We start from the raw sequence: 10,504 nt of genomic DNA on the forward strand, positions 1-10,504 counted from the left end.
ACTTTCTAGCCAGACGTTCACACTGTTGTCCAAACAATGTCCACTCTGTCTCCACCAGAGGCAATAGGGAGGCTAGGGAGAGCTCACTGCTTCCTCCCTCCCTCCCCACAGGCTTCAGACTCCTTCTGTTTGCCTCTCCCAACTCCAGAGGTTCTATATTCCCCATTATTGTGGTGGATTCCATGCTGGTCTTATACTTCATGGGGGCATTACTCTTATCACAGAACTGCCTATCACCACATCAAGAAGTAAAGTCTTTCGTCTCCCTCTTCATTGTGCAGTGGATAGAGCCTCATGAAGACTGCTCATTAACTCTGGATGGAATTTTAGCCTGTGGCCTCCAAGGCATTTGATTTGCAAATTCATCCCCATAATTTTTCTCTTTGGAGAGGTTTTGCTATATTCAGAATGCTGAAGAAACAATAGAAATATAATCCAATAACATAGATAATTGTATTAAGATAGTTTTGAAGATTGATATTCTGAATAAAAATTAGTTAATGCTAATTTGGGACTTTGAAATTCATTAAAGGTGTTTTTAATTCTGATTTCTCTTGATTATCTATTCCTTGGAGACATTAATTTAAACAATGCAGTGGAAACAAATACACACGATCATTATATTTATGCTTAGTTTCTGCATAAATTACTTCTCTAATGAGAAAAGAGCCTCCTTTTTCCTTAAACAGTACACTCTTTTAGCATTCCTGCTTAGACTAATGATTCCCCCTAAGGCTTACAAATAATTAATTTTCATTTTATCAAACTACTCATGTGATTGCCTATTTTCTCAAGAATGAGGTTTTTCTTTTCTTGGCAGATATATATTACATTTAGCAGTTCTCCTAGCTGTTTTTTAAAGACACAAGAACACATATTTAGCAAGAAGAAATTAGAGAAAAAAAGTGTCCAATTAAATGCTTTCATTTATACAAACAATTTCCCCACACTGCAAAGTCAAATAACATGTCTTGAAGAGAAAATAGAAACGTTGAAACTACTGAGTCACAATACAAGGACACTTGGAACTGTTTTATTTTATTTATTTATTTATTTATTTATTTATTTATTTATCTATTTATTTATTTATCTATTTATTTATTTATCTATTTATTTATTTATTTATTTATTTAATTTTTGAGACGGAGTCTCGCTCTGTCACCCAGGCTGGATGGAGTGCAGCGGCGCGATCTTGGCTCACTGCAAGCTGTTCCTCCCGGGTTCACTCCATTCTCCCGCCTCAGCCTCCAGAGTAGCTGGGACCACAGGCACTCGCCACGACCCCCGGCTAATTTTTCGTATTTTCAGTAGAGATGGGGTTTCACCGTGTTAGCCAGGATGGTCTCGATCTCCTGACCTCGTGATCTGCCTGCCTCGGCCTCCCAAAGTGCTGGGATTATAGGCGTGAGCCACCGCTCCCTGCCGGAACTGTTTGATTATTAAACTAGTGATGACATCTGTACTTTATTGACAAAATGGAAAGAAAGGATTCTGTTTGTCTATAACTTAAAATATATTAAACAAGTTTCATACCAAATATACTTTCTAACAGATAGTCTTAAGGTTTCTTTGAGTTTGGGAAATAAAGGAGAAACATGGAGAACACCTTTATAATTTTTTTCTCACCTCGTCCATCTCTTTTTATCCAGTGAATGATAACAAAACATATAGAAAGGAAAAGGATCTAAAACATGGTTTTAAATTTTTGGCTCAAAGTATGACAGCCCTACATTATTGCAAGTCTGAGCATCACAAATTAAGGAAAATAAATTTCTCGTGGAATTCTACATTGGAAGTGGTCTGTGAAGCAACAAGAATTGAGTAACGTATCCCTACCTCCCAGTTTTCACATAGATCTAATGAGACATCTGAAGAACCCGGTGTTCTGCAAATTGTTGGAAATTTTTGCAACACTGAGTTCATTTCCCACTGTATAGCCAGCCTATCATTTGGGTGCGATTGAACCTACTGCAAGCTCTAGCGATATTTCAAATAGGTCTAAGATAATAAATCCATGCAATCTCCTGGCTATATTGTTTGATTCTGTGTGGAAAGGTAATCAAAGTTGGTCTAGAGTGAAACATAAGATTTGAAAATTAGTGTAAGGGATGCACTCTCACCTACTGGAGGTGAATAAGCAAGAATAGCAAGGTGAAGAGTGGGTCACACTTGCTACTTGGAGGCATCTTACAAACATCTTGGTAAAAAATGGATGCTATTAACAGTGAAGAAAGGAGGCAGAAAGAAATACAATTCTTGGTGACAAGGTTAGTCTGGTTAAGCCTTTCTCCTACATGCAAACTTCTGACTATTTAGTTGTATGAGTCAATAAAATTTTTGTTGCTTAATACATTTTGTGATGCTTGCTCTGTTACTTGCAGATGATGCATCTTTACTATACACTGAGTTTAGCGTCCTAATTGGAGGATGCGTTCCCAGGGTGAAGGTTTTATCCTTTTTCATCTGTTTGTGGGGTAACCCCATCCTATAAACTTCTACCTGTGTAATCACTCCTGTATTACTGGAGAGGGTTTTTTTTTAAGTTTAGTAATATAGATGACATCACTCAGCTTACTAATTTTAATTAATGGCTTTAGCGAACATGCTTTTCTGATACTATTTTAGTAACTTTCAGGGGAATGTATATAAAATATATATCATATCTAATATATGTATATAATTACTATACAGCATAATATATACGATATAGTATATAACATATAATGTAAAATATCTAGTATCTATATGTTCTCTCTATATATAGACACACAAACACACAAGATTTTACTTGGATATAAACTGTTTTTCCTTTTTCTCAATCAACAATTCCTATTCTTCCTATTTTCCAGGTGTATGCATATCTTTAGTTCTTATAGATGCTTAGTATTTAATTAAGAATATACATACATACATATATTATTTTGTATATTTGTATGTTGTTCTGAATATTAAATATACATATATTTATATTCTTTTTCCATAAAGGACATTAGTGAGACAATTAGTGAAATTTTTGAATAAGGTATGTAGATTAGAAATAATATTGTATCAATGTGATATCCTGATTTTGTTGATTTTACTATCATGTAAAAGAATGTCCTTGGTTTTTGGAAATATACACTGAAATACTGAGGAATTAAAAGCTCTGTCTTAGGCTTAGGAAATAGGGAATGGTCCCTTTCTTTATTTCTTCTCCTCATTCTTTTCTTCTCCACTTAAGAAGCTATCACTGTCTCTTCCACACATGAAGCATGAGAGGAACAGAATTAAGGGGACAACAAAGTTTTTCTTAACTGGTACCTGTGTAATTTGCATTGGCGCTTTCTGGGCTTAGTGGTTTCAACAGAGAACCAGTGCTTTTATTGCTTCACTAGAAACCTTCTTTGGGACCATTTAATTGTATTTCTCAAGATGCTCGCCATGCATTTTCATCTAGCTGGCTAATTCCATTTCTTTCTTCAGTCTCTGGGAATTCAGTACATCAACCTAGGTACTACAGTTACAACTCACTTCCAAGCCATACTCTAGGACAAGGTTCAATGTGATCTTCTGTGAGACTCAGATTTGGTCCAGAGAAAGACGAATACATCCTTGGAACTGATAAATTTCAGAATCTAGAACGTTCCCAGTGCAGCTACCTATCCTCATTCAGAGCATCTAGCAAGTCTCTTTTCCAATTGAGACTTTTCAAGGTATGGAATAGAGTTCAGGGCACAAAGTTCTTGCAAGTATCCTCTTATTGGCCTTTATTCGCTCTCTCCATGGTGGGGAGGTAAGAAGAAAATGCCCCGACACATTTTTTCCCAAATTAATTGCCTTCTTCGGACCTTTCAGTACTAACTCTTTTTGAGATGAGTGCTTGGTTTACGATCTCGTAAAGAGTGTTCTGCCTTGTGTTTTACAAATACTGCATAAGATATCTACCACCTGTCACTGAAATGTGAGAATATTCACCACGTATTTTTTATTTTTTGATGGTGTTTTGGTCACCATAGCTAGAACTAAGACGGAAAAAAATTCACTTTAACATCCTGTTGTGTTACAATAATTCTGATCTAAAAAAGCAGCAGAATCCGCGTGTTGAAGTTGTACATGTGTTGGAAGATGACCTAAAGCAGTTATTCTAAATTAACATTAATTAATGTTAATTAAATATTAAACATTTTCAATATTTAAGTGCATAACTATTGTTTATATTATGTCTCTTGAGATATGGTATTTGTTCTGTTTTTGTTGTTGTTTCTGATGCTGAGAAATACTGCTTTATTAGTTTCTTTGAAACTTTCTCATTTACCAAAAGTTAACATGAATGCATACATTGATTAGATTTATATCCTTAAACTTATGTGGATGGCGGGCTAAAGTAACTATACTTTTTAATTTATAAGCTGAAATATCACCAAAAATTTATTCTATTTATACTAAAGATTATTATAGTCGATAATTATGATGTTATTATTTAACAGATCTTTTCCCCCTGGTGTTGTTATAATTGACAAAAAGTATATATGTTTGGAGTATACAACATGATCTTTTTTTATATGTCTACATTTTGAACTGATTAAATCAAAGTGAATGAACATGTTCACCACTTCACACACTTTTAATTTTGATAGTGACATTTACCATCTATTCTCTCAGCAATTTTCAAGTATACAATACCTTCTTATTAACTATGGTCATCATGCTTCACAATAGAATCCTAGAACATATTCACCCTGTTGAACTGAAACTTTGTACTCTTTGACTAACATCTTTCATATCCTCCTCCTTCCCCTGCCCCAGCTCCTTGCAATCACCATTGTACTTTCTGCCTCTGTAAGTTCAGCCTTTTTAGTTTCCACATGTAAGTGAGATAATGCAGTATTTTTCTTTCTGTGCCTGTCATACTTCACTTAGTAACAATATCCACCAGGTGGATTCACATTGTCTCAAAGGATAAGATTTCCTTCTTTTTCAGAATGATTAGTTTTGTACTGTGTGTCTATATAGCATTTTTTAAATCCGTTCCACTGTGTATGGGCATTTACGTTGTTTCCATATCTTTGCTATGGTTAATAATGCTGCAATGAACATGGGCGTACCGATATCTCTTTCACATCCAGATATCATTTTTAAAAATATATACCCAGAAGTGTGATTGCTGGAGCTCATGGTAGTTCTATTTTCAACTTTTTTAGGAACCCCATACTGTTTTCCATAATGGCTGTACTAATTTATATTCCCACCAAAAATGTATAGTGGTTTTCTTTTCTCTACATCCTCTCCAACACTTACCTTTTATCTTTTTGACAACAGCTATTCTAACAGGTGTGAGGTAATCTCTCATTGTGATTTTAATTTGTATTTCCCTGATGATTAGTGATGTTGAACATTTTTTCATATACTGGTTGGCCATTTGGATGTCTTCTTTTGATAAATTTCTATTCAGATCCTCTGCCCATTTTTAAATTGGCTTCATTTCTTGCAATGGAGTTGAGTTCCTCATATATTTTGCATATTAACTCCTTATCAGATGAATAGTTTGCAAATGTTTTATCCCATTCCATAAGTTGTGTCTTCCCTCTGTTGTTTTCATGTGAAACACAGATGAAGACAGAGTCTCTGATGAGCATCAGTAGCCAAAGATAAAGACTCAGAAGCATAGATCCAGAAGCACTGGAAAGGAAAACAATCAGAAAAATAAAATATTTGACCTGTTATAGATTAATTTTTATTTTTCTTTTTAAATAATATAGATTCACAAGAAGTTGCCAAGATAGAACAGAGAGGATTTATGTACCCTTCATACACAGTTTCTCCATTGGTTCCATCTTATGGAACTATAGTACAATATCAAAATGGAACGCTGAAATTGGAATACATTGTATTTTATAACATATATAGATTCATGTGACCTTCACAGCAATCAAGATGCAGAACTAGTCTGTGATCACAAAGATCTATCTTTTGTTTCTCTTTTATAGTCATACCTAATCTTCTATGCTCTACCCACCCCCAACATCCCCGAATTCTGGCAACCACCAATTGGTTCTCTATTTCTGACTTACTGAGAATGTTATATAGGAATCATACAGTATGTGATCTTTTTGTATTTTTTTAATTCAGTATTACTGAGTAACTTTTCATGGTACTGACGTATTATAATTTAACTATCCACCACTTAGAGTACAGTTTGGTGAGCTTCCTATTTTTGGCTATTATAAATAAACTGTTATTTTGTATAAGTTGTTGTATAGACATAAGTTTTCGTTGTTATGAGGCAAATGTCCAGTAGTGTGATTGATGGGTCTTACAGTAAATATATGTTTATTGCTATAATAAGCTACCAAACTAATTTCCAGAGTAGCTAGATCACTTTACATTTACATTGGCAATGTGTGAGAAATTCAATTTCTTTACATCTTCACCAGAATTCAGTATTGTCACTTTTTAAATTTTTGTTGTTCTAATAGTGTGCAATAATATCTTGTTATGGTTTTAGTTGTATTTACTTAATGGCCAGTGATGTTGAAGATCTTTTCATGTACTGATTTTTCATCTGTACATTTTCTTTGGTGAAGTGTATCTCCTTGCCTATTGATCATTTTCAATTTGAAATGTTATATTTTTAACTGTTGAACATTGATAGTTTTCTATAGATTCTAAATATGAGTCCTTTATCAGATACATGTTTGCAAATATTTTCTCCAAGTCTGTAGATTGTTTTTTAAATCCTCTTAAGCAGATTTTTGCAAAGAAGACATTTTAAAATAATTTTTGACTAAGTTCAATTTATCATCATATAGGAATGGTACTTTACTTCTGTGGTCTTCCAAGCAAAAACACATTACCCCGTTCTGATCATAGAAACATACCCAGTAAGTTCAAATTGAGAAACTTTCTATAAAATATGTGACTCATATCTTTCAATACTGCCATGGCCTTCAGAAACAAGGGAAGTCTGTGAAACTGTTATAGTCAATGGGAATCTAAGAAAACATATACATCAAATATAATGTGGTCTCCTGGATGGGATTCTGAACCAGAAAAGTGATAGTAGATAAAAACTCAAGAGATTTAAATAAAACATGGACTTGAATTAATAAGAATACATCAATATCTGTTCATTGTTTATTATGACAAATGTATCATACTAATCAGATACATTTGATTAATAGGAAAAACGAGGTGTGAGATATACAGAAGAAACTCTCTGTACTATTTAGAAATAATTCTGTAAATCTAAAACTATTGTAAAAATTAAGAGTTCACTTAAAAAAATAGAAAATAACTGTGGTTTAAAGGTTAAGGAAATTACTCAGTGCCATGAAGATAAGAAAACAAATAGAGTTGAGATTTGAATGCAAGACTCAAGAACTAGACCCTTCATGATTTAACCAGGATTCTATATGACAGATTCCATACAACTGTGTCCTTCTGTGACTCATGTAGAATCACAACTGAGTTCAAAAAACTAACAACACTGCATTGCATGAATCTACTTATCAGAAAAGAGCGATTTTTGTAACCATCTACAGTATAAACCTTTCATTGTGCCTCCAAAAATTACTTGAATAAGAAAATCACACACACACACACACACACACACACACACACACACGCCAACTATCAAAAACATCAAAATGTGAGTAGGAAGTAAGAAATATTTGCAGAATTTTTTTGTCATAACATTAATTCAATATTTCTACCAGTGGAAGTAGATGAGAAATGAATATATCTCTTTCCAGTTTGAATCAAGGGATAATCTTGTCATTCTTTCTTAACGGAGGTTGAACAAATATTTAAAGAATATTGGCTAATGACTGCAAATTATTAACTGTACTAGGCACCACATCATGACTCTCACTGGGAATTTTCACTTCTTTTGTTCCACTCTGGTTCTAAGCAAACTCCTGTAGTGCTCAATTTCATTAATTATCTTGCCCTTCAGGCACAAAATAAGATTAGGCTATTTCTCCTTTCTCTTTTCTTTCCTCTCTACCCTCCCTCTCTTCATTGTATTAAATCCCACACAAACACCCCTTACACATTCCCTCTATTAAAACCAACAATTAGCAAAACAGCAGTGGAAAAGCCCTGATAAACCAATTAACACTTGAGTGTAAATTTCTGACAAAGGCTGAAATGTGTTAGGCAGTCAGAAATACTTGCATGTTAATAAAGGACAGAGCTTTCTCCCCAAGAGTAAAATTTTAATGGAGGAATTTTGTAATAGGGAAATAGGGACACTTTTGGAGTTAGGACCTGTCTAGGTTTCCCTCTAGTTTTGTCCAATTCAACAGACATGTATTGAGCAACAAATGTGTGACAGCATTTGATCATTCAGAGATATATAAGACACAGCTTATATAGGCTTCCGGCAACATGTAACTTAATGAACAAAGTAGCTATAAACAAATGTAAAAATTGTCCTAAAAAGTAGAGAAATAAAAGAGGTTGTGAAAGTATGGACAAGGGCAACTAATCAGTCTTGGAAATCAAAGTAAACTTCCCAGAGAAGGTAATATTTGTAAAATAAATATCAATTAGCAAATAATACTGGAGTGGGAGAGGGGGAAAGAGGAAGAAAGCCAACCTTGCATTCCTGGGATAAACTCCATTTGTACATGATATATTATCATTTTTACATGTTATTAGATAGCCTTTGCTAAAATTTTATAAATTTTTTCATCTATAGTCATTGTTAGTTGTGGCAAAGCCATATGGGTTTGGAGCAACCTCAATTCTTTCCTCATCAGAAGAAAGAATTCCACCAAGGGGCATGAGACAGCATGAGAGATCAAGGCAAGTTTTAGAGCAGGAGTGAAACTTCATTAAAAAGTTTAGAGCAGGAACAAAGAGAAGTAAAGTATACTTGGAAGAGGGTCAAGCGGGCGACTTGAAAGATCAAGTGTGCTGTTTGACCTTTGACTTGGGATTTTATATGTTGGCATGCTTCTGGAAGGTTGTGTCCCTTCTCCCTTGATTCTTTGCTTGGGGTGGGCTGTCCGCATGCACAGTTGCCCACTAGCACTTGGGGCGGGGGTTCATATGTGTAGTGTGTTTACTGAAGTTGCAGGCATGCTCACTTCAGATGTTTTTCACTTACCAGTTCAGTGTTCCTAGAGGAAGGTCATATAACCATTAAATTCTGCCATTTTACCTCTTAGTGTGCATGTTTGAGCCCATTCACCCAACTCCCATCATCTTATTGGGAAGCTGATCATCAGTTTCAGGTTTTTCTGTTGGGGGACCGCCTTTCACTGGTGCCGGCTGAGACCAATTATTATTTTAGAGAGACAGATAGCTGCCTGCTTGTCACCTCATGGTGACATTGCTGATGGGTGTCAGTGGTGGGGGAGCCCTCCCTGCCCTGCTTATGTCTGACTGGCTACCTACTGTAACAGTCACGACAGATATTGACCTGTAATTTTCTTTTTATTTTCTAATGTTTCTGTCAAATTTTGGTATCTCAGTGTTACTTGTCTAATAGTCGTTGCTTTAGAGTTTGTAGTAGACATTACCTTACCACAATCTGCCTTCAAGCATTGCCCCACTTCACATACTTCAGGGCTATAGCAAAGATCAAATGCATTCATACTTATAAGACATTTCGTACATGACCTGACACATCTTGTCATAAGTGGTCTTTGTTTGTTAATAAATAAATAATTTTAAAAATCATTTGCCATTCCCCCATAGAATGTAAGATTCAGGAAGGAGGTATCTTTGTTTTGTTTGATATTACATTCCAAGTGCCTAAACCATTTTGTTGAATAATTTTAACCAGTGGTCTGGTTTCTAAGACACTGACGGGACCCAAGTGCTTAGGGAAAAATTTATTTTATAATTCCTTTATTTGGATTCTTACTATCACTTAACATATAGTGATGTGGTGAAAATGGACTTAGTCCCGTCTCCAACCTGAGAAACTTGTTGTTTAAGAAAACTGGAAGCTATAGAGAAGCTTATTCTGTAAAAGAGGAGTTCTTTTTCTTGGCATGCTTTTCCTTGGGTTTATCTTTCCTTGGATTCAGCTTTCCTTACCTTTAAATATAGAGCTTGAAATAAGAGTGTATGCCAAGGCAAAAGGGTTTATTTTTGTCTAGTTCCCAGTCTTTCTACTGTAATGCAGAGGACTCTGTAGTGTCATGCGCACAAGCTAAGTGACTCAAGTTCTAGTTCATTTTAAGATTACTTTCCTTATCTTTTCCTCCTGCCCTCCAGCCCCCACCTTCCCACCAGGACTTCAGGCCACAGATAAATATATTATTGTTACCTGAAATAAACCTTTCAGGAGTCAGGGAAATCGATTTGCTTCTGAAAAGTGATATAGTTTATGCCTTAGATCACGGAGAACCAGACACTGACAGTCTGTAGGTAAGCCAGTTTTTCAGTATAATTTTAATTACCAAAACTCACTCAAGCATGGTCTACTTGTTCTCTGCTAGTGGACACAAGGCAAGAGATTGATATCATAGATCCTTTCCAATTCTAGTTTTTGGAAGGAAGGAAGGAAGGA

Source organism: Hylobates moloch, unplaced genomic scaffold (genome assembly GCF_009828535.3).
Source record: "Hylobates moloch isolate HMO894 unplaced genomic scaffold, HMol_V3 SCAFFOLD_17, whole genome shotgun sequence".
NCBI classification, from domain to species: domain Eukaryota; kingdom Metazoa; phylum Chordata; class Mammalia; order Primates; family Hylobatidae; genus Hylobates; species Hylobates moloch.